This window comes from Brachyhypopomus gauderio, chromosome 3 (genome assembly GCF_052324685.1).
Source record: "Brachyhypopomus gauderio isolate BG-103 chromosome 3, BGAUD_0.2, whole genome shotgun sequence".
NCBI lineage: Eukaryota > Metazoa > Chordata > Actinopteri > Gymnotiformes > Hypopomidae > Brachyhypopomus > Brachyhypopomus gauderio.
In genome coordinates this window covers 21,487,544-21,512,078 of record NC_135213.1, presented here as the reverse complement: position 1 = coordinate 21,512,078, position 24,535 = coordinate 21,487,544, and the positions used below count along the sequence as shown (strand labels likewise).

The window sequence follows — 24,535 nt, the reverse complement described above, 5'->3', positions numbered from 1 at the left end:
TTTGCTCAGTTACTGAGTCGTTTAAGGAAACACAAAAGACAAGATAATTTGTCAGAACATGATGTGAATATGTTGAAATTATGTGAAACAGTTGGTGAAGGTGATGAACTGGACAGTACTGCTCTGTATATTTATGCAACAAATGCTGAAGTGGATGATCACAATGCAAACATGTTGAAGAAGGTATGTGCAGACATTACTATCATTCATGCACAGGACTTTGAAAAGGTTGCAAAAACAGGTCGGCTGGAAAAAATGCATGGACATCATGTTCATACTACCCACACGTCTTTACCAGAATCTCTTCACATCGCTGTAAATGCTCATGTTATGCTTCTTAAAAACATTGATGTAGCAGACGGACTTGTAAACGGTGCATTTGGTACAGTTGCTGAAGTGTGTTTTGATTCTGAAGATGACTTTCCAGCCAAAATATATGTCACATTTGAAAATGAAAGAATAGGAAATAAATTAAGAGCAAAACATCCTTGTTTAAAACCAGGATTTGAAAAAGCCACTCCTATTTTCCCTGAAGAAGAAAGAGTGACAAAAAGTGGTGGAATGCGACGTCAGTTTCCCCTGAAATTAGCCTGGGCTTGCACTGTTCACAAAGTACAAGGTCTTACTGTGGAAAAAGCTGTTGTGTCACTAAAAAAGATATTTGCAGCAGGACAAGCATATGTGGCCTTGAGTCGTGTAACATCTTTGGAAGGGCTTAAGATAAAAGATTTCAAAGAGAGTGCTATTTATGCAAAAGAAGACATTGAACAGTCATTACATAACATGCCTTTATTTATTGAACCAGTGACAGAGCTGCCACCCCCCTCTGGGTCATACAAGATTCTTCTGCACAATGTTGAAGGACTAACATGCCATGTGGAAGACCTGAGACATGATTCGAGGTACATGGAAGCTGACATTATTTGTGTGACAGAAACTTGGTTACAACCAAATGATTGCAACATTGATATTGAATTATCTGAATTTGCATTCTATAGTAAACCCAGATGTTTTTCATATGACACTAGTCAGGTGATGTTTGCTGACTTGAAGGATCGACAACATGGTGGTGTTGGTGTGTATTATAAACGACATACTGGTTGTAGTATTGTTGATTTACCATGCATTAACATTGAATGCCTGCAGTTCATCCTACCTCAGCTGAATACAACAGTGGCAGTTCTGTACAGACCTCCTTCCTACAATCTGGTAATGTTTCAAAATAACCTGATACACTTGATTTCTCATATTGACAGATTCCCAGGAAGAAAAGTGATCATGGGAGATTTCAATGAAAATCTTTTTGTAACAAGGACAGTCAGTAATACTATGCAACTCCATGGCTTTACTCAGGTTATAAGAGAACCAACAACTGAATATGGCACTTTGATTGATCATGTATATATCAAAGATGTTTCTGCAGAAGATGTCAGTGTTTCTGTTATGCCAACATATTTCAGTTTTCATGAATGTGTTGTACTGAACTGTTTTCATTAATCTTCAATTTCAGGTACTTAACGTTTGCTGACGGTTTGCTGACACTTTACTGACAATTTGGTGACACTTTGAACTAAAACTTTTGATTAAGTCAGGCACAACTTGAAGCGTCCACGAAGTGGGGGGTGGGGGATACAGGGGGTAAACTATCTGGACGGCCTCTTGTGGGAACAGACTAAGGAGCTGAGAGTGCCCTATTAACTGGTTCACAGCATTTTATTTTATTGTATGTATTATTTATTTTATTTGTTTTTTATTACGAAATATAAAGGTATTCATATAAAATACAGGCCAAATGTTTAACAAAGCAAAACAGTTCTCAAATCATCTGTTAAAGGACTGTTGACAAATATCATACTTCAGGACTGAATCCACAGGTAATACAGTTTCCAAGAAGCAATAAACATGGACATTTAACTTCACATCTAATCCTGCACAAACCAAAATTCCTGATTAAAGGCTGGAGCTATTGGTCAAAGAGTGGTCAGTGCTGCCTACATGTCTGGGAACCTGGTGTCATACAGGAAAGCCAGGAATGTCCTTCTAAAGGCCAGGGACAAGTTGCAGTCAACTATCAAGGATGTGACATCAAGCACATATGGAATCACTTGCATGCTATCACAGATTACAGAGATGGACAGATTTGGTATCTGCTGCGTTCACCAGGTAAGATGTTCTATTGTAATTTGGAGACAAACATATCTTTATGTAAAGTTAAACTACCATTGTACTGTGACAGGTGCACATTAACCATGTCTGTGTCTGATGTGCTCAGATCTTTATGGAGGGTTCCCTTACACAAGGCATGTGGTCTTGATGGCATCAATGGTTCATCAGTGTGCACTGTAGGACCATGTTACAGTCATCTACCAATGATGTCACATCTAGCACATGTGGATTGGCATACACTTTATCACAGAATTAAAAGGTGGACAGGTCTGTGATACAAGTGTTGCTGCAGGTATGCTAAACATATTTCATATTCCTTTAGAGACCAGACAAACAGCTTCACTCTAACTGTCACAGCTGCACCTTAACTATCTCTCTATTTGATGTGCTCAGATGATTCTTCAGGAGAATTCAGTCACACAAGTCCTTCCTACCTGAGGCTCAACTTCCATATTGGAGGGACTGTGACTACTAGCTGGGCCGCCCAATGGAGGATGGGTTCCCTTTTGAGTCTTGGTCCTCCCAAGGTTTCTTCCTAATCATGCCAAGGGAGTTTTTCCTTGCCACTGTCGCCCCTGGCTTGCTCATTAGGGATATGGACCCATGCGCTTGTAAAGCTGCTTGCATACTGCACATAGAGATATATAGATATCTACACATATTGTGATTACTAACTACAGGTCTGCTTTGAACTCAATAATGACAAAATTTTAATTTACAGTGGACTGTATTATTATCTGATGTTTCTTTTATTTGCTGTGAACCAGTACAGGGCACCTCAGCTCCTTAGTGAGGGATTATTACAATAGTTATACTATACATTATCATAAATTTTTTTTAATTATATTTATCTAGAGAAATGATCTCAAATAAACAGACTGAATGTCACAGTCCTGCCTCCCTCCTGTCGGTCATGTCTTCCGTTTGTCTTTTATTTTGAAATTCCTCATTGTGTCTGACTTCACTCCCCTGCCTTGTTTTCTGCCCCTCGTTATTGCTTTCTGGTGTGTCTTGTTAAGTACCTTCTTTGGTCAGTGTATTTAAGTCTTGCGTTTAGTCTCTTATGTGGTCTGTTATTGTAAGTACCACTTGCTTGTATGTTATTTGGTATCTTGGTCTTTTGTGTCTATAATACTAGTCTGTGTGTACTCCTTGTATTTTACATTCTCTGTTAGATGTACTTTGTGTGATTTTGCTTGTTGTATTTTCTTTTCTTTAGCCTTGCCCACCCAGTTATTTCTGTTAGTGTTTGGTTCATATGTTAGATGTTTGATTTATTCTTGGTGTCTGTTCTGTGTGCTGTGTATGTATTCGTTTTGGTATTAAATCATTGGTCAGTCCGCACTTGCATTCAGCCTTCTCTCCTAGTTGTTATACTGAACATGAAAAGTTTTGCATTGTGTTGATTGTCAGTTATAAATAAAATACATTATGTTTATAAAGAGGTTCTCGTGTGTTATTATATTGACAGTTTGCACTGGTCTCAAATAGAGCCCAAATATGAAAATGTTTGTCAATATATAATGTTCTGACAATTTTATGCAAATGAAAATCACATACACTTGTTGTTTTTAGAAAATTGGGATTAGGGTTAGATACAAAGGCCATAGACCAAAGGCCTTAATCACTTTGAGCATGTGAGGTGAAATAATCAGAGGTGGACATTACAGGTTCAGAAAGTAAAAGTCTTCAGCAGGATTTTACTGAAGCTTGCTATATTTTCTAATTAGTGCAATGCAGGTAAAATGTGGAATCAACACAATCCAGGAGGACTGAGCAAAATCCTGCTGGTGACTTTTACTTCCTGAACTTGCAATGCCCACCTCTGGAAATAAGCCTCTTGAATGCAGATACTTAGTGCACATAGCCTGTATAAACAGATCTCCACATATGAGTGATCATGAGAACTTTATGAAAGAGTTTAAAAACTTTGACCTTTAAACAATGCGCTGTATTTTGGAAGGGAAAAGTCTAAAAACTATATGTGCATTTCAAATTTTGTCTCACAGCTCCATCTACTGGCCAAATAATTTGCAACTTTTGACACTTATTGCATGAAAGAGGTTTGTATACCTTTGGTAAACATATACAGTGCAGTGTAGTTAGTGTCACATGTCATCAATGATGAATATAAATCTTTAACAAAGCTGTTAGGACAGATTTGCACATTTTGACCTTTTGGCCAGCAGTGCCTTTTATTTCATATGATCAGAAAAGCAATAATTTACAATACAGGCAAAACGAACACAAGTACTCATGTTATTCTGTCCACAGAAGAATTAGGACATCATAAAAGTTCAGGACTAATCCACAGATCAGCAGATCATCCAACAGGCAGTAGACATGGACACTACTGCATATATAGATGGACCCAATCAAGAAATAACAGGCCATTGAGGCACTAAAGACAAAAATACATTTTATTGGAAAAAAATTATTCAGATCATAGAACTAAATCGCATACTGAGATTAGCTTTGTGTGTGTATGAGTGTATTTGTGTGGTGTTTCATGTGAGCAATAGTTTTCAGTCAGTTCCGGAATTTAGTATTACCATACTGATATTATAGTGACAAATAAGACATTTTAGTGAATTAAAAGGTTTATTTATGGTCAGGCAGTGCACTTTTATGAGATGTCATTTCAAAGTTAATTATTTCACTGTTCTGAATCATACAAGCCCCATTACTCGTCTGCATTCTGCATAACAGGATTGCATCACAAGTTTTTATGATTTCTTAGGTTTTTGGGTACTGTAGCGCCCTCGACAGGCCAATTTGAGGCGCTAAAGGCCCAAAAGGTTCAAAAGAAATTGTATTGGCAAAATGATTTAGATCACAGAACTAAATCGCATGCTGAGATCAGCTTTGTGTGTCTTTGTGTGGTATTTCATGTGAGCAATAGTTTTAAGTCAGTTCCGGTGTTTGACCACTAGATGGAGCCCAAGTACTATCATACCGATACCTCATTAATCTCAGAAATGAAATAGGACATTTTGGTGAATTAAAAGGTTCATTTCTGGTCAGGCAGTGCACTTTTTGTTATGAGATGTAATTGCAATGTTATAGATCTCATTGATCTGAATCATACAAGACCAATTACTTGTCTGTATTCTTTATAACAAGATTGCAGCCTGAGTTTTTATGATTTTCTAGGTTTTTGGGTACTGTAGTGCCCCCGACAGGCCAATTTGAACCAAACTTGGCATACCTCACAGGGACCTCAGGCTATATAAGCAGTTCAAATTGCGAGTTGATCACTTACATGGTTTATGAGTTATAGCAATAAAGGTCATAAATGGCATGGCCACAATGATATAATGGGAAAATGGACCAATCAGATAAATAAAAATCCAACATTTTTTTAATCACTTTTTACCTACAGAGTCTACTGATTATGCTCATAGCAATTTTTCCATAATTGGATCAAATTCCTATGACTAGTTTGTAAATAGCTATTTTCAAACAACAGATGAATGTGACAAAAGTATGCATTTTTTAATAGGACTTGTAATTGCAAAGTTGTCAGGTCTACTGCAAGGAATAAAAAGAAACAAGTTGCATGTTCCTAAGTGAAAATTTGGAGGAGTTATGCATGATTTTCACAAATAGCGCCACCTAGTGGCCAAATGTTTTAAAACTGCACAGCATGACACATAGTCCTGAGATATGCACAGTGGTGAGGTTTGATGTTGTTTGGCCAATGGTAAGTCTGTCAAATGGCCAATTAATTCAAATAAAAATTAATTGGCTCATGGCGGCCATGTTTTTTGAGTGATGATGTCATCATTGTGTGTCTTGATATCACTTGGGCCCCTGATGATGCCTGTAAAGTTTTGGCTTGATGTGACTAATGGTTTCTGAGATACAGTTTTTCCCATGTTATAGCGCCCCCTATTGGACAATCGAGGCCAGCTTTGACCTATGACCTCGGAGTCATGTGCCCTAACAACTGTTAAAATTTTATGAAGATCCGTCAAAGCGTTGCTGAGATATGGCTGTTTAAGTAAATTTGGCCACGCCTTGGAGCTATTGATTGACATGTGACAACCAGACTGTATGCAAATCTCAAAATGTTTTTAAGCAACTTTGATAATGAGATTCTCCTGAATATTTTGACACCAAGGTTGTGGTGATCCGATGAAAAACCAAGGAGTAGTAGGAAAAAGTAGGTTTTGCATATTATGCAAATTAGCAAAAAATCTAAGTAGGCGGAGCTTAATGGTTCTTGAGGCTTTTTTGTTTGTCTGGAGCCAGGGAATCCACCTGAAGTGGAATTTTGTTTCTAGGACCTAAGGGGTGGGAGATATGGACCAAAACGCAAAAGGCTGCGCTATAGCGCCACCATCAGGCCAATGTGGGTGTCTGTACTTTAGCACGGTCTCGCAAAGAGACTACACCATTCTGCCAAGTTTGGTGTCTCTGGGCCTTACGGTCTAGGCTGCAGTATGCGTTTTATGCGGAGAAAAATAATAATAATAAATATAGCCGCAAGCGGCAATTGGCGGGTTCACACACGAATAGGCCACTTGGCTTCAATAGGCAATAGACCCAATAGGTTCTTTAGACCCAAAAGAAGCTGTTTGATTTATTTGTGCATTTTTTCCACTCAATGTGCAAAAAAATGTTCAATTGGGGCACTAAAGGCCCAAAAGGATCAAAATAATGTGTATTGGCAAAATGATTCAAATCACAGAACTAAATCACATGCTGAGATCAGCTTTGTGTGTGTGTTTGTGTGGTATTTCATGTGAGAAATAGTTTTCAGTCCGTTCCGATGTTTGGCCACTAGATGGAGCCCAAGTACTACCATACTGATATCTCATTAATCTCAGTAATGCAATATGACATTTTGGTGAATTAAAAGGTTCATTTCTGGTCAGGCAGTGCACTTTTTGTTATAAGATGCAATTGCAATGTTATAGAACTTATTGATCTGGATCATACAAGACCAATTACTTGTCTGTATTCTGCATAACAAGATTGCAGCATGAGTTTTTATGTTTTCTTAGGTTTTTGGGTACTGTAGCGCCCCCGACAGGCCAATTTGAACCAAACTTGGCATACCTCACAAGGACTTCAGGATATAAAAGCCTTTCAAATTGGGAATTGATTGCATACATGGTTTATGAGTTATAGCAATATAGGTCATATATGGCATGGCCACAATGATATAATGGGAAAATGGACCAATCAGAAAAATAAAAATCCAACATTTTTTTACTCAGTTTTTACCTACAGAGTCTACTGATTATGCTCATAGCAATTTTTCCATAATTGGATCAAATTCCTATGACTAGTTTGTAAATAGCTATTTTCAAACAATAGATGAATGTGACAAAAGTATGCATTTTTTAATAGGACTTGTAATTGCAAAGTTGTCAGGTCTACTGCAAGGAATAAAAAGAAACAAGTTGCATGTTCCTAAGTGAAAATTTGGAGGAGTTATGCATGATTTTCACAAATAGCGCCACCTAGTGGCCAAATGTTTCAAAACTGCACAGCATGACACATAGTCCTGAGATATGCACAGTGGTGAGGTTTCATGTTGTTTGGCCAATGGTAAGTCTGTCAAATGGCCAATTAATTCAAATAAAAATTAATTGGCTCATGGCGGCCATGTTTTTTGAGTGATGATGTCATCATTGTGTGTCTTGATATCACTTGGGCCCCTGATGATGCCTGTAAAGTTTTGGCTTGATGTGACTAATGGTTTCTGAGATACAGTTTTTCCCATGTTATAGCGCCCCCTATTGGACAATCGTGGCCAGCTTTGACGTATGACCTCGTAGTCATGTGCCCTAACAACGGTTAAAATTTTATGAAGATCGGTCAAAGCGTTGCTGAGATATGGCTGTTTAAGTAAATTTGGCCACGCCTCGGAGCTATTGATTGACATGTGACAACCAGACTGTATGCAAATCTCAAAATGTTTTTAAGCAACTTTGATAATGAGATTCTCCTGAATATTTTGACACCAAGGTTGTGGTGATCCGATGAAAAACCAGGGACTAGTACAAAAAAGTAGGTTTTGCATATTATGCAAATTAGCAAAAAATCTAAGTAGGCGGAGCTTAATGGTTCTTGAGGCTTTTTTGTTTGGCTTGAGCCAAGGAATCCATCAGAAGTGGAATTTTGTTTCTAGGCCCTACGGTTTGGGAGATAAGGACCAAAACGCAAAATGGTGCGCTATAGCGCCACCATCAGGCCAATGTGGGTCCCTGTCTCTATTTCTCTCATTGCACACCTGCTGCACCTTGCTGGCAAGTTTGGTCTTTCTGGGCCTTACGGTCTAGGCTGCAGTATGCGTTTTACAGGGGGAAAAATAATAATAATAATAATAAGAAAAATCTCAGCAATTACAATAGGTTTCCCACACTACGTGTGTGAACCCTAATAATAATAATAAGAAAGAAAAAACCCGACAATTACAATAGGTTTCCCACACTACGTGTGTGAACCCTAAATATAGCCGCAAGCGGCAATTGGCGGGTTCACACACGAATAGGCCACTTGGCTTCAATAGGCAATAGACCCAATAGGTCCTTTAGACCCAAAAGAAGCTGTTTGAGTGGAAAAAATGCACAAATAAATCAATGTGCAAAAAAATGTTCAATTGGGGCACTAAAGGCCCAAAAGGATCAAAATAATGTGTATTGGCAAAATGATTCAAATCACAGAACTAAATCACATGCTGAGATCAGCTTTGTGTGTGTGTTTGTGTGGTATTTCATGTGAGAAATAGTTTTCAGTCCGTTCCGATGTTTGGCCACTAGATGGAGCCCAAGTACTACCATACTGATATCTCATTAATCTCAGTAATGCAATATGACATTTTGGTGAATTAAAAGGTTCATTTCTGGTCAGGCAGTGCACTTTTTGTTATAAGATGCAATTGCAATGTTATAGAACTTATTGATCTGGATCATACAAGACCAATTACTTGTCTGTATTCTGCATAACAAGATTGCAGCATGAGTTTTTATATTTTCTTAGGTTTTTGGGTACTGTAGCGCCCCCGACAGGCCAATTTGAACCAAACTTGGCATACCTCACAAGGACTTCAGGATATAAAAGCCTTTCAAATTGGGAATTGATTGCATACATGGTTTATGAGTTATAGCAATATAGGTCATATATGGCATGGCCACAATGATATAATGGGAAAATTGACCAATCAGAAAAATAAAAATCCAACATTTTTTAACTCAGTTTTTACCTACAGAGTCTACTGATTATGGTCATAGCAATTTTTCCATAATTGGATCAAATTCCTATGACTAGTTTGTAAATAGCTATTTTCAAACAATAGATGAATGTGACAAAAGTATGCATTTTTTAATAGGACTTGTTATTGCAAAGTTGTCAGGTCTACTGCAAGGAATAAAATGAAACAAGTTGCATGTTCCTAAGTGAAAATTTGGAGGAGTTATGCATGATTTTCACAAATAGCGCCACCTAGTGGCCATATGTTTTAAAACTGCACAGCATGACACATAGTCCTGAGATATGCACAGTGGTGAGGTTTCATGTTGTTTGGCCAATGGTAAGTCTGTCAAATGGCCAATTATTTCAAATAAAAATTAATTGGCTCATGGCGGCCATGTTTTTTGAGTGATGATGTCATCATTGTGTGTCTTGATATCACTTGGGCCCCTGATGATGCCTGTAAAGTTTTGGCTTGATGTGACTAATGGTTTCTGAGATACAGTTTTTCCCATGTTATAGCGCCCCCTATTGGACAATCGTGGCCAGCTTTGACCTATGACCTCGGAGTCATGTGCCCTAACAACTGTTAAAATTTTATGAAGATCGGTCAAAGCGTTGCTGAGATATGGCTGTTTAAGTAAATTTGGCCACGCCTTGGAGCTATTGATTGACATGTGACAACCAGACTGTATGCAAATCTCAAAATGTTTTTAAGCAACTTTGATAATGAGATTCTCCTGAATATTTTGACACCAAGGTTGTGGTGATCCGATGAAAAACCAGGGACTAGTTTAAAAAAGTAGGTTTTGCATATTATGCAAATTAGCAAAAAATCTAAGTAGGCGGAGCTTAATGGTTCTTGAGGCTTTTTTGTTTGTCTGAAGCCAAGGAATGCACCTGAAGTGGAATTTTGTGTCTAGGCCCTACGGTTTGGGAGATATGGACCAAAACGCAAAATGGTGCGCTATAGCGCCACCATCAGGCCAATGTGGGTCTCTGTGCTTTGGCACGGTCTCGCAAAGAGACTACACCAAGCTGCCAAGTTTGGTGTCTCTGGGCCTTACGGTCTAGGCTGCAGTATGCGTTTTATGCGGAGAAAAATAATAATAAATATAGCCGCAAGCGGCGATTGGCGGGTTCACACAAAAAAAGGCAAAAAAGCCCAAAGGGTCTTTTAGACCAACAAATTGGCCTCTTGGCCTCAATAGGCAAAAAGAAGCCCAATAGGTCCTTTAGACCCAAAAGTGAATAGAAGCTGTTTGAGTGGAAAAAATGCATAAGTAAATCAATGTGACAAAACCTTCAATTCAACTGAGGCACTAAAGGCCCAAAAGGATCAAAATAATGTGTATTGGCAAAATGATTCAGATCACAGAACTAAATCACATGCTGAGATCAGCTTTGTGTGCGTTTGTGTGGTGTTTCATGTGAGCAATTGTTTTCAGTCAGTTTCGGTGTTTGGCCACTAGATGGAGCCCAAGTACTATCATACTGATATCTCATTAATCTCAGTAATGCAATGACATTTTGGTGAATTAAAAGGTTCATTTCTGGTCAGGCAGTGCACTTTTTGTTATGAGATTTAATTGCAATGTTATAGACCTCATTGATCTGAATCATACAAGCCCCATTACTTGTCTGTATTCTGCATAACAAGATTGCTGCGTGAGTTTTTATGATTTCTCAGGTTTTTGGGTACTGTAGCGCCTCCGACAGGCCAATTTGAACCAAACTTGGCCTACCTCACAAGGACCTCAGTCTATAAAAGCCTTTCAAATTGGGAGTTGATCACTTACATGGTTTATGAGTTATAGCAATAAAGGTCATTTATGGCATGGCCAGAAGGATATAATGGAAAAATTGACCAATCAGACAAATAAAAATGCAACATTTTTTCCAAATTTAGTTAACTACAGTGTCTACAGATTATGCCTATGCCATTTTTGCCATCATTGGATCAAATTCCTAGGACTAGTTCTTAAAGAGCTATTTTCAAACAATTGATGAATGTGACAAAAGTATGCGTTTTTTAATAGGACTTGTAATTGCAAAGTTGTCATGTCTACTGCAAGGTATAAAAAGAAACAAGTTGCATGTTCCTAAGTGAAAATTTGGAGGAGTTATGCATGATTTTCACAAATAGCGCCACCTAGTGGCCAAATGTTTCATTACTGCACAGTATGAGACATAGTCCTGGGATATGCACAGTGATGAGGTTTCATGTTGATTGGCCAATGGTAAGTCTGTCAAATGGCCAATTAATTCAAATAAAAATTAATTGGCTCATGGCGGCCATGTTTTTTGAGTGATGAGGTCATCATTGTGTGCCTTGATACCACTTGGGCCCCTGATGATGCCTGTAAAGTTTGGGCTTGATGTGACTAATGGTTTCTGAGAAACAAATTTCCCCATGTTATAGCGCCCCCTATTGGACAATCGTGGCCAGCTTTGACCTGTGGCCTCTGAGTCATGTGCCCTAACAACTGATAAATTTTCATAAAGGTAGGTCAAAGCATTGCTGAGATATAGCTGCTGAAGTCAATTTGGCCACGCCTCAGAGCTATTGATTGACATGTGACAACCAGACTGTATACCAATGTCACAGTTTTGTTGATGTTCCTTGATAATGAGATTCTTGTGAATATTTTGACACCAAGATTGTGGTGATCAGATGAAAAACCAGGGACTAGTATAAAAAAGTAGGTTTTGCATATTATGCAAATTAGCAAAAAATCTAAGTAGGCGGAGCTTAATGGTTCTTGAGGCTTTTTTGTTTGTCTGGAGCCAAGGAATGCACCTGAAGTGGAATTTTGTTTCTACGACCTACGGGGTGGGAGATATGGACCAAAACGCAAAATGCTGCGCTATAGCGCCACCATCAGGCCAATGTGGGTCTCTGTACTTTAGCACGGTCCCGCAAACAGACTACACCAGTCTGCCAAGTTTGGTCTCCCTGGGCCTTACGGTTTAGGCTGCAGTATGCGTTTTATGCGGAGAAAAATAATAATAATAATAAGAAGAAAAAAAAAGAAGAAAAATTCGAGCAATTACAATAGGTTTCCCACACTACGTGTGTGAACCCTAATAAATATAGCCGCAAGCGGCAATTGGCGGGTTCACACACGAATAGGCCACTTGGCTTCAATAGGCAATAGACCCAATAGGTCCTTTAGACCCAAAAGAAGCTGTTTGAGTGGAAAAAATGCACAAATAAATCAATGTGCAAAAAAATTTTCAATTGGGGCACTAAAGGCCCAAAAGGATCAAAATAATGTGTATTGGCAAAATGATTCAAATCACAGAACTAAATCACATGCTGAGATCAGCTTTGTGTGTGTGTTTGTGTGGTATTTCATGTGAGAAATAGTTTTCAGTCCGTTCCGATGTTTGGCCACTAGATGGAGCCCAAGTACTACCATACTGATATCTCATTAATCTCAGTAATGCAATATGACATTTTGGTGAATTAAAAGGTTCATTTCTGGTCAGGCAGTGCACTTTTTGTTATAAGTTGCAATTGCAATGTTATAGAACTTATTGATCTGGATCATACAAGACCAATTACTTGTCTGTATTCTGCATAACAAGATTGCAGCATGAGTTTTTATGTTTTCTTAGGTTTTTGGGTACTGTAGCGCCCCCGACAGGCCAATTTGAACCAAACTTGGCATACCTCACAAGGACTTCAGGATATAAAAGCCTTTCAAATTGGGAGTTGATTGCATACATGGTTTATGAGTTATAGCAATATAGGTCATATATGGCATGGCCACAATGATATAATGCAAAAATGGACCAATCAGAAAAATAAAAATCCAACATTTTTTTAATTACTCTTTACCTACAGAGTCTACTGATTATGCTCATAGCAATTTTCCCATAATTGGATCAAATTCCTATGACTAGTTTGTAAATAGCTATTTTCAAACAATTGATGAATGTGACAAAAGTATGCATTTTTTAATAGGACTTGTAATTGCAAAGTTGTCAGGTCTACTGCAAGGAATAAAAAGAAACAAGTTGCATGTTCCTAAGTGAAAATTTGGAGGAGTTATGCATGATTTTCACAAATAGCGCCACCTAGTGGCCAAATGTTTCAAAACTGCACAGCATGACACATAGTCCTGAGATAAGCACAGTGGTAAGGTTTCATGTTGTTTGGCCAATGGTAAGTCTGTCAAATGGCCAATTAATTCAAATAAAAATTAATTGGCTCATGGCGGCCATGTTTTTTGAGTGATGATGTCATCATTGTGTGTCTTGATATCACTTGGGCCCCTGATGATGCCTGTAAAGTTTTGGCTTGATGTGACTAATGGTTTCTGAGATACAGTTTTTCCCATGTTATAGCGCCCCCTATTGGACAATCGTGGCCAGCTTTGACCTATGGCCTCGGAGTCATGTGCCCTAACAACGGTTAAAATTTTATGAAGATCCGTCAAAGCGTTGCTGAGATATGGCTGTTTAAGTAAATTTGACCACGCCTTGGAGCTATTGATTGACATGTGACAACCAGACTGTATGCAAATCTCAAAATGTTTTTAAGCAACTTTGATAATGAGATTCTCCTGAATATTTTGACACCAAGGTTGTGGTGATCCGATGAAAAACCAGGGACTAGTATAAAAAAGTAGGTTTTGCATATTATGCAAATTAGCAAAAAATCTAAGTAGGCGGAGCTTAATGGTTCTTGAGGCTTTTTTGTTTGGTTTGAGCCAAGGAATGCACCTGAAGTGGAATTTTGTGTCTAGGCCCTACGGTTTGGGAGATATGGACCAAAACGCAAAATGGTGCGCTATAGCGCCACCATCAGGCCAATGTGGGTCTCTGTGCTTTGGCACGGTCTCGCAAAGAGACTACACCATTCTGCCAAGTTTGGTGTCTCTGGGCCTTACGGTCTAGGCTGCAGTATGCGTTTTATGCGGAGAAAAATAATAATAATAATAATAATAAGAAAGAAAAAACCCGACAATTACAATAGGTTTCCCACACTACGTGTGTGAACCCTAATAAATATAGCCGCAAGCGGCAATTGGCGGGTTCACACACGAATAGGCCTCTTGGCCTCAATAGGCAGAGGCCCAAAAGGTCCTTTAGACCCTAAATGTGAAAAGAAGCTGTTTGAGTGGAAAAAAATGCACAAATAAATCAATGTGCAATAAAAGGTTCAATTGGGGCACTAAAGGCCCAAAAGGATCAAAATAATGTGTATTGGGAAATTGAGTCAGATCACAGAACTAAATCACATGCTGAGATCAGCTTTGTGTGTGTTTGTGTGGTGTTTCATGTGAGCAATAGTTTTCAGTCCGTTCCGATGTTTGGCCACTAGATGGAGCCCAAGTACCACCATACTGATATCTCATTAATCTCAGTAATGCAATATGACATTTTGGTGAATTAAAAGGTTCATTTCTGGTCAGGCAGTGCACTTTTTGTTATAAGATGCAATTGCAATGTTATAGAACTTATTGATCTGGATCATACAAGACCAATTACTTGTCTGTATTCTGCATAACAAGATTGCAGCATGAGTTTTTATGTTTTCTTAGGTTTTTGGGTACTGTAGCGCCCCCGACAGGCCAATTTGAACCAAACTTGGCATACCTCACAAGGACTTCAGGATATAAAAGCCTTTCAAATTGGGAGTTGATTGCATACATGGTTTATGAGTTATAGCAATATAGGTCATATATGGCATGGCCACAATGATATAATGGGAAAATGGACCAATCAGATAAATAAAAATCCAACATTTTTTTAATCAGTTTTTACCTACAGAGTCTACTGATTATGCTCATAGCAATTTTTCCATAATTGGATCAAATTCCTATGACTAGTTTGTAAATAGCTATTTTCAAACAATAGATGAATGTGACAAAAGTATGCATTTTTTAATAGGACTTGTAATTGCAAAGTTGTCAGGTCTACTGCAAGGAATAAAATGAAACAAGCTGCATGTTCGTAAGTGAAAATTTGGAGGAGTTATGCATGATTTTCACAAATAGCGCCACCTAGTGGCCATATGTTTTAAAACTGCACAGCATGACACATAGTTCTGAGATATGCACAGTGGTGAGGTTTCATGTTGTTTGGCCAATGGTAAGTCTGTCAAATGGCAAATTATTTCAAATAAAAATTAATTGGCTCATGGCGGCCATGTTTTTTGAGTGATGATGTCATCATTGTGTGTCTTGATATCACTTGGGCCCCTGATGATGCCTGTAAAGTTTTGGCTTGATGTGACTAATGGTTTCTGAGATACAGTTTTTCCCATGTTATAGCGCCCCCTATTGGACAATCGAGGCCAGCTTTGACCTATGACCTCGGAGTCATGTGCCCTAACAACTGTTAAAATTTTATGAAGATCCGTCAAAGCGTTGCTGAGATATGGCTGTTTAAGTAAATTTGGCCACGCCTTGGAGCTATTGATTGACATGTGACAACCAGACTGTATGCAAATCTCAAAATGTTTTTAAGCAACTTTGATAATGAGATTCTCCTGAATATTTTGACACCAAGGTTGTGGTGATCCGATGAAAAACCAAGGAGTAGTAGGAAAAAGTAGGTTTTGCATATTATGCAAATTAGCAAAAAATCTAAGTAGGCGGAGCTTAATGGTTCTTGAGGCTTTTTTGTTTGGCTTGAGCCAAGGAATCCAACAGAAGTGGAATTTTGTTTCTAGGCCCTACGGTTTGGGAGATATGGACCAAAACGCAAAAAGGTGCGCTATAGCGCCACCATCAGGCCAATGTGGGTCTCTGTGCTTTAGCACGGTCTCGCAAAGAGACTACACCATCCTGCCAAGTTTGGTCTCCCTGGGCCTTACGGTCTAGGCTGCAGTATGCGTTTTATCAGTAGAAAAATAATAATAATAAATATAGCCGCAAGCGGCAATTACGGGGTCCAAGCACAGGGTATGGGCAGCATCTGGCACGCCTGAGATGCGTAAGCATGTGTGTGTAATCACTGGGTAGGTATGGGTGAAGCAATGTGTATATGAAACCTATAGGTAGGCCATTGCATGTGTGTGCATGTGTAAGAAAGATGTAGGGGTAATTCAGGAAATTCTAGTATTGCGCCACCTAGTGGTGCAATTCCCGTCATACTTGAGTATGTCTTAGAGGGTGTGTAGATGAACATAATATGTGAGTTTCATGTTGATTGGCATATGATAAGCTTGTGAAAGGTGTACTGAAAGCTGATTGGTCGATAGCGGCGGCCATATTGGACATATGATGGTGCAGGTCAAGGACCTGTGTCATAGGTGCATATAGATGATGCATACCAAGTTTGGAGTTATTTGGCCAATCGGTGTGGGCAGGAGAGTTTTTTGGCTGTTATAGCGCCACCTAGGTGTGCATGTCTGCCAAAATGTATGTGCCGGTCTAGACACCCAATAGGTACATGTGTGTGAAATTTGGGGTGAATACATGAAAGTATGCCTGAGATACAGCAGAATATGTGGATTTTTGGCGAAGGAATTTTCTACGCTTGACTTGTGATGCATGTGGCCAAGCCCATGTGCAGAAATGTGCACTTTGGCTCCATAACAATTAAAGTTCAGACTCTTGTGAGCGCCTGGATACCACATATGTGCATATATGTGAAAAATCCAGGGACTAGTATGCGCTCAAAAATGTGAGCAAATTTGCATATTGTGCAAATTAGCTCGACATGTAAGGGGCGGAGCATATGGCTTCAATGGAACTTTTTTTAGATGAGCTCATGCCTGATCAGATGCAGTTTACATTTTGTCTCTAGGACATACGGTTTAGGAGAAACACCTGTGTAAACTTTTTCATGCGTTTGTGTGCGCTGTAGCGCCACCTATGGGCGGATCGTGCTGGCGTGTTGCACCTGAGTAGCGGACAGGAGTACTACAAGTTGGCCAAAGGAGAAGTCTGTAGGTCTTACGGTTTAGGCTGCACAACGAGTTTTAAGGCAGAAAAAAAATTGGCATATGAAAAGCTTGTGAAAGGTGTACTGAAAGCTGATTGGTCGATAGCGGCGGCCATATTGGACATATGATGGTGCAGGTCAAGGACCTGTGTCATAGGTGCATATTGATGATGCGTACCAAGTTTGGAGTTATTTGGCCAATCGGTGTGGGCAGGAGAGTTTTTTGGCCGTTATAGCGCCACCTAGATGTGCATGTCTGCCAAAATGCATGTGCAGGTCTAGACACCCAGTAGGTACATGTGTGTGAAATTTGGTATGAATACGTGAAAGAATGCCTGAGATATAGCAGAATATGTGGATTTTTGGCGAAGGAATTTTCTACGCTTGACTTCTGATGCATGTGGCCACGCCCATGTGCAGAAATGTGCACTTTGGCTCCATAACAATTAAAGTTCAGACTCTTCTGAACGCATGGATACCACATATGTGCATGTATGTGAAAAATCCAGGGACTAGTACGCGCTCAAAAATGTGTGCAAATTTGCATATTATGCAAATTAGCTCGACATGTAAGGGGCGGAGCATATGGCTTCAATGGAACTTTATTTAGATGAGCTCATGCCTGATCATATGCAGTTTACATTTTGTCTCTAGGACATACGGTGTAGGAGAAACACCTGTGTAAACTTTTTCATGCGTTTGTGTGCGCTATAGCGCCACCTAGGGTCGTATCGGGCTGGCGTGTTGCGCCTGAGTAGCGGAGAGGAGTACTACAAGTTGGCCAAAGGAGAAGTCTGTAGGTCTTACGGTTTAGGCTGCACGATGCGTTTTAAGGCAGAAAAAAAATAATAATAATAATAATAATAATAATAATAATAATAATAATAATAAAAATCGGAACAATTACAATAGGGTTCCAGCACCGGTGGTGCTTGGACCCCTAATAAGAAGAAAGAAAAAACCCGACAATTACAATAGGTTTCCCACACTACGTGTGTGAACCCTAAATATAGCCGCAAGCGGCAATTGGCGGGTTCACACACGAATAGGCCTCTTGGCCTCAATAGGCAGAGGCCCAAAAGGTCCTTTAGACCCCAAAATGTGAAAAGAAGCTGTTTGAATGGAAAAAATGCACAAATAAATCAATGTGCAAAAAAAGGTTCAGTTGAGGCACTAAAGGCCCAAAAGGATCAAAATAATGTGTATTGGCAAAATGATTCAGATCACAGAACTAAATCACATGCTGAGATCAGCTTTGTGTGTGTTTGTGTGGTGTTTCATGTGAGCAATAGTTTTCAGTCTGTTCTGGTGTTTGGCCACTAGATGGGACCCAAGTACTACCATACTGATATCTCATTAATCTCATTAATGAAATAGGACATTTTGGTGACTTAAAAGGTTCATTTCTGGTCAGGCAGTGTACTTTATGTAAAAAAAAAAGATTCAGTTGAGGCACTAAAGGCCCAAAAGGATCAAAATAATGTGTATTGGCAAAATGATTCAGATCACAGAACTAAATCACATGCTGAGATCAGCTTTGTGTGTGTTTGTGTGGTGTTTCATGTGAGCAATAGTTTTCAGTCAGTTTCGGTGTTTGGCCACTAGATGGAGCCCAAGTACTATCATACTGATAACTCATTAATCTCAGTAATGCAATGACATTTTGGTGAATTAAAAGGTTCATTTCTGGTCAGGCAGTGCACTTTTTGTTATGAGATGTAATTGCAATGTTATAGATCTCATTGAGCTGAATCATACAAGGCCAATTACTTGTCTGTATTATGCATAACAAGATTGCAGCATGCGTTTTTATGATTTTATAGGTTTTTGGGTACTGTAGCGCCCCCGACAGTTTGAACCAAACTTGGTATACCTCACAAAGACCTCAGGCTATAAATGGTTTTTTGAGTGATGATGTCATCATTGTGTGTCTTGATATCACTTGGGCCCCTGATGATGCCTGTAAAGTTTTGGCTTGATGTGACTAATGGTTTCTGAGAAACAGTTTTTCCCATGTTATAGCGCCCCCTATTGGACAATCGTGGCCAGCTTTGACCTGTTACCTCTGAGTCATTTGCCCTAACAACTGATAAATTTTCATGAAGATTGGTCAAAGCGTTGCTGAGATACAGCTTCTTAAGTAAATTTGGCCACTCCTCTGACCTATTGATTGACATGTGACAACCAGACTGTATGGAAATGTCGAAATGTTTGATAATGAGATTCTTGTGAATATTTTGACACCAAAATCGTATAAAAAAGTAGTTTTGCTTATTATGCAAATTAGCAAAAAATCTAAGTGGGCGGTTCTTGAGGCTTTTTCGTTTGGCTTGAGCCAAGGAATGCAACTGAAGTGGAATTTTATTTCTAGGACCTACAGTGTGGGAGATATGGACCAAAAGAAGAAGAAACAACCTAACAATTACAATAGGTTTCCCACACTATGTGTGTGAACCCTAATAATAAGAAAAATTTCAGCAATTACAATATGTTTCCCACGTATTGTGTGGTGGTTGACGGGGGGATGTTTGTGTGAGTGGCAGCGTGTGTGGGAGACTGTGGCTCTGTGTCACTCCCTGCTGAACCTGTGACTGAGATGCAAACACTTGAGTAAGCATGTGTGTGCCTGTGCTTGTGCACGTGTGTGTTTGTGTCGTCACTGGGTAGGTATGGCTAGGGCAATGTGTATTTGAAAGCCATAAGTAGGCCAGTACATGTGTGTGTGCATGTGTAATAGACTGAGAGAGATAGGCTTGGTGTGATTGAGAGTGTTCATGAATTAGGGCTGTATATGTGAATGTGTGTGTTTGTGTTTGCGTATAATGGGCAATATTATGCCTTAACATACTATGTGAGTTGCATGTGAATTGAAATATGAACAGCTTGAGAAATCTGTACACTCCAGTGCACTGATGATTTCTGCATTCACGTGGACTTTCTTTCATCGTAAGACACTATGAAGCACTACAGGACTCACACAATGCTTGAAAAATACTGCAATTAATGGGCCACTTGTTATGCACATTTGCACCTCTACCATGACATTTGTTGCACAGATTGGCTACTGGTGTTTAGTCGTCTTCTCATACCACATACAGAAGCACTATCATAGTGCCTACGACTTCTCAGGAATGACAACTAAGTAGATGACTATGCTTGTCGTAATCATAATTATTAGTTATTTCTTGTAGGACTACATTGTTTAACATGCTGTATATATCCTTCACACAGCTCTTATTGATTGTCAGTTGTTTATCTTTGTAAACCAAAACAAACCCATCACTCATCATTTCATCTTTAATAAAAATATTTGCCAATCATCTACTCGTGTACATTGTGACTTTCACTCAGTTTGCATATATAAACCACTTGGCCTTTGACTGCACGTGTGTGTGTGTGTGTGTGTGCGTGCGTTAAGTGGTTAAGTGCTCAGCAACCTCTAGATGGAAGAGTAAAAGGGAAAGGCTACATATTGCTTTTCCTCACCTAGTTGAGCTCTGAAATCAAGCCCTCCCCAAAACTGGGCAGAGCTGTGGGCTGAGGAGTCAGACTCACCCTGGCATTCGCTGTTTAGACTTTCACTACACAGCAGTGAGTGTGTGTATAATGGGCAGTGTCAGTTGTCACAGTGAACTCACATGTCTGACAAGACAGGAGTGTGCCTGTGACGTTTGGTGTGAGTACATGAAAGCATTCATGAGCTAGAGCTGTATTTGTTTGTGTATGTGTGTGTGTGATAGAGAGAGTGTGTGAGTGTTATCAAAAACAAACTAAATGTTAGTTTGTGCATGTGATTGTTAGTCCCTGAAGTATGGATAAGAATGGCTAGGGCAGTGTAGTTATGGGGCAGTTGCAATATGAAATATATATGTCATGAAGAGGTTTTAGGAGTGTCAGTTGTCACAGACAACTCACATGTCTGATGATGGTGTATGTAGTGTATGTGCTGAACCTATGACTGAGATGCGTAAGCATGTATGTAATCACTGGGTAGGTATGGGTGAAGCAATGTGTATATGAAACCAATAGGTAGGCCAGTGCATGTGTGTGCATGTATAATAAAGAGAGAGAGAGAGAGAGAGAGAGAGAGAGAGAGAGAGAGAGAGAGAGAGAGAGAGAGAGAGATAGGTTTGTTGTGATTATGTGAAAGTGTTCATGAGTAAGGGCTGTATGTGAATGTGTGTCTGTGTGTGTATAATGGGCAGTGTTAGTTGTCACAGTGAGCATGTCTGACATAATATGGTGGAGTGTGTAATACAGAGAGAGATAAGAGGGAGAAAAGACCATGTGTAGTGAGTACTGTAGGTAGATCTGTGAGTGTTTATGCTATATGTGATACGTTTTGATTAGAATGCTTGAAGTGGATTTCTTAATGAGAAGTCTAGACAATAGGCCTATGAGGCAGTAAAAAACATGACTAAATAATAATAAAAAAAAAAACAGAATTTATCAACATGCTGACAAATACTTATTTTGGTTTGTCATGGTGTTCTTGTGGTAGCCAAGTATAATAAAGAAAGTGAGTGCATGTTTACTTACAGGGCTGTGTGTGTGCGTTTTTGAGGCCATGGGACATGAAAACCACACAAGACATTTACTTCTAATTATTTGATTTTCAGAATCATAAATATTAGGATCACAACAAATGTGATGGCTTTAAAAGACTGACTAATGTGGACTTAAAGTCATTGTGGTTGTTGAAGGGTGTCTGCTGCCCGTGTATCCTGTTCTGGTCGATGGCCCCGCCCCAGAATGTTCCCTCGCACGTGCGATCAGGTTCTTTCGTTCATTCTGCTCTTGTTGAGGTAAGATGTGCTTTGGTCTCTTAAGTAGTGTAAGACAATTGTCTAAAATGTGCTGTTTTTTAATATGCTGGGTTAATGTTCTTGTTTGTGATAAAGTTACTTGTGTGTACGTAAAGTTTAGTGAGGGAGATAATGAGATAAATTAAGAATAAAAGTATGTTATAATGTAATTAGCGCGTGTGCTAGTTCAATGCTATCATGCTGTTTGCGCTTAGCATGCTAGTCCGATTAGACAAATGTCAGAAATGTGTTGTTTTTGACGTCGGATTTTTGCTCTAGATTGTTTGGTTAATTGTGTTTAGATGGACGTTTTAGTGTATGAGATGGCAAATGAGCTAAATAAAGGATTAAAGTATGTTATAACGTGGTTAGTGCGTTCGCTAGTACAACGCTAGCATGTTCCGTGCGTATGCTAGCGGAACGTTTTTGTGCTGTTGTAGTTGTCCAGAGTGCCATCAGTTTTCATTTATATTGCCTAGTTCTTTCATGAAAACGAGTTATTTGATGTTACATATATTTGCAGTGTACATGTATGAGCAAGTATACATGATTTGTACATGTATGAGTAAGAGCGGTTTTGTAGTTGCTCTAAGATGGCGTGTGGGTCTTGTGCCTGTAATGGCGGCGCCCAGTGCAGCTGACCACGAGGGCGCTGGCTGAGTAGGCGTGGTTGTAGATGTAGTGAAGTAGTAGCACTTACACGTACTGATTTATAACTGTACAATCGGGCGATTCGTGTATATGGTTTAATGTAGCCCAGATAATGGTGTATTTGGGTAAATGAAGCGTCTGCTGGGTCGAGTGTTGCTATGCATGTTTTGTGCTCGTTGGAAAACCTGGTCACGCACAGGTTTTAATTTTTTTAGTCAAAATAATGGACTATGAGTATGTTATGTATATAATTTTTTACGTTGTGTATAAAAATGTACGTGCTTGCAGAGGCAATTTGTGCTTTTTATACTAGTCTGAATGTGAATGTTTTTTTGTGTCGGTGGTTTGTCAGCACCAAAATGTATGTGAAATATGAATAGACGTCTATCACATTGCAAATGTAAATGGAGTTATTGCATTTGAATTTTGAGCTCAAAGTTGCTTGTATGTGTGGAACATGCGTGTTAGGCTACATTTTCATTTTAATATTGACACAGAAAAGCTTCCATACTTATATACACTAGCCCAAAAACTTGATAAGTATGGTGCTTTAGTGACGCTGTATAACTGTAGCCTTAAGTAGAATAGAAAGATTCTAAGTGTCCAATTAATGATTCATGTCGTTATAGCAGCTTTTTAAAATTATACATATGAATTATTTTAACCCATTAATGTTTACTAACTGTTACAAATGTGTTCTGTCTATTTTCTATGAATTGCCTGTTGGTGAAGGAGAATTCTGCTGGAACACATTAAAGGTATGTTTGAAGTGTATCGTGTATGAGCAGTGGTTGAACTGGTATACTTTTATAAAACGGTGCACACAATGAATGGTGAGAGTAGTTGATGTGCTGCAGAATAATTGTTCATTTATGATGAGTATCTGTAGTGATATGTAAACACTTGGAAGCAATAATGTAAAATGTATAGAAGAGAACTCAGAAACTGCAGCTCCAACTTCTCAAAGTCCTGTTCAATGTGTACCCTGTCTTAATTGTGCTTTGATGTTTGAAACTTGATTAGGTACAGTAAGTTAACCTGCTTATTGCCTAGACTAAATTTATACTCCTATTTGGAACAGAGTAAACTGCAGTGTAGCGGATGTCTTGAAGTAGTCTTCATTGTATTCTGTGTTGAGGACAATTTGATGCATTCTCACAGTTTAATTGGCTCATGAATATTCTGTCCAATAGTTTAAAGATTATGCAGCAGTAATTACATTAATGCAGTGAATGTGTAGTATTTGCGCTAGAAATATTTAATGCATGCTATAAAATAGCCCATCAAATGGTAATACACTTGTGAGTATGTGCAACAGGTATCACATGTGCTGCTGATTACATGATACTGATCAACTTTGAAAGATGTGAAATGTGCTGTTGGTGTGACAATTAAGACACAAGAATAATAACACACACACACACAACGCCTGCTGGTTGAAGATGCCACACACACGCGATAATCTTGGAGCAACGCCTGCTGGATGAAGATGCCACACACAACGCCTGCTGGATGAAGATGCCACACACACATGCATTTTAGCTGTGGAGTTGATTTTGTGTTGAGTGGTGTATACAAAATTATTATATAGTATTATTAATTTAACAACCTGTGTTGAAATTGATGCTTAGAAGTTAGAATGGACTAATATTTTAATTATTTTCACATTTTCATTTTAAAATTAACATAGATAAACTTCCATACCATACTTATATACACTAGCCAAATAACTTGATAAGTATGGGGCTTTAGTAATGCTGTATAACTGTAGCCTTAAGTAGAATAGAAAGATTCTAAGTGTTTGTCCA

At 38.9% G+C, this 24,535-nt stretch overlaps 1 protein-coding gene across 15 annotated transcripts in view; it reads left to right on the top strand.

The window, feature by feature from the left end:
• Window positions 1-24,535, top strand: part of LOC143510684 (N-acetyllactosaminide beta-1,3-N-acetylglucosaminyltransferase 3-like) — a 184,407-nt gene that overhangs the window by 58,904 nt on the left and 100,968 nt on the right. For 5 of the 15 annotated variants that reach the window (XR_013130054.1, XR_013130052.1, XR_013130057.1 and 2 more), the window contains 4 exons: window positions 92-183; window positions 806-2,163; window positions 2,273-2,458; window positions 2,560-3,608. The exons of 2 other annotated variants lie outside the window; for them this stretch is intronic. The gene's annotated coding sequence lies outside the window, so the exon portion shown is untranslated. 8 more of the 15 variants (XR_013130061.1, XR_013130059.1, XR_013130058.1 and 5 more) reach the window with 8 other exon arrangements.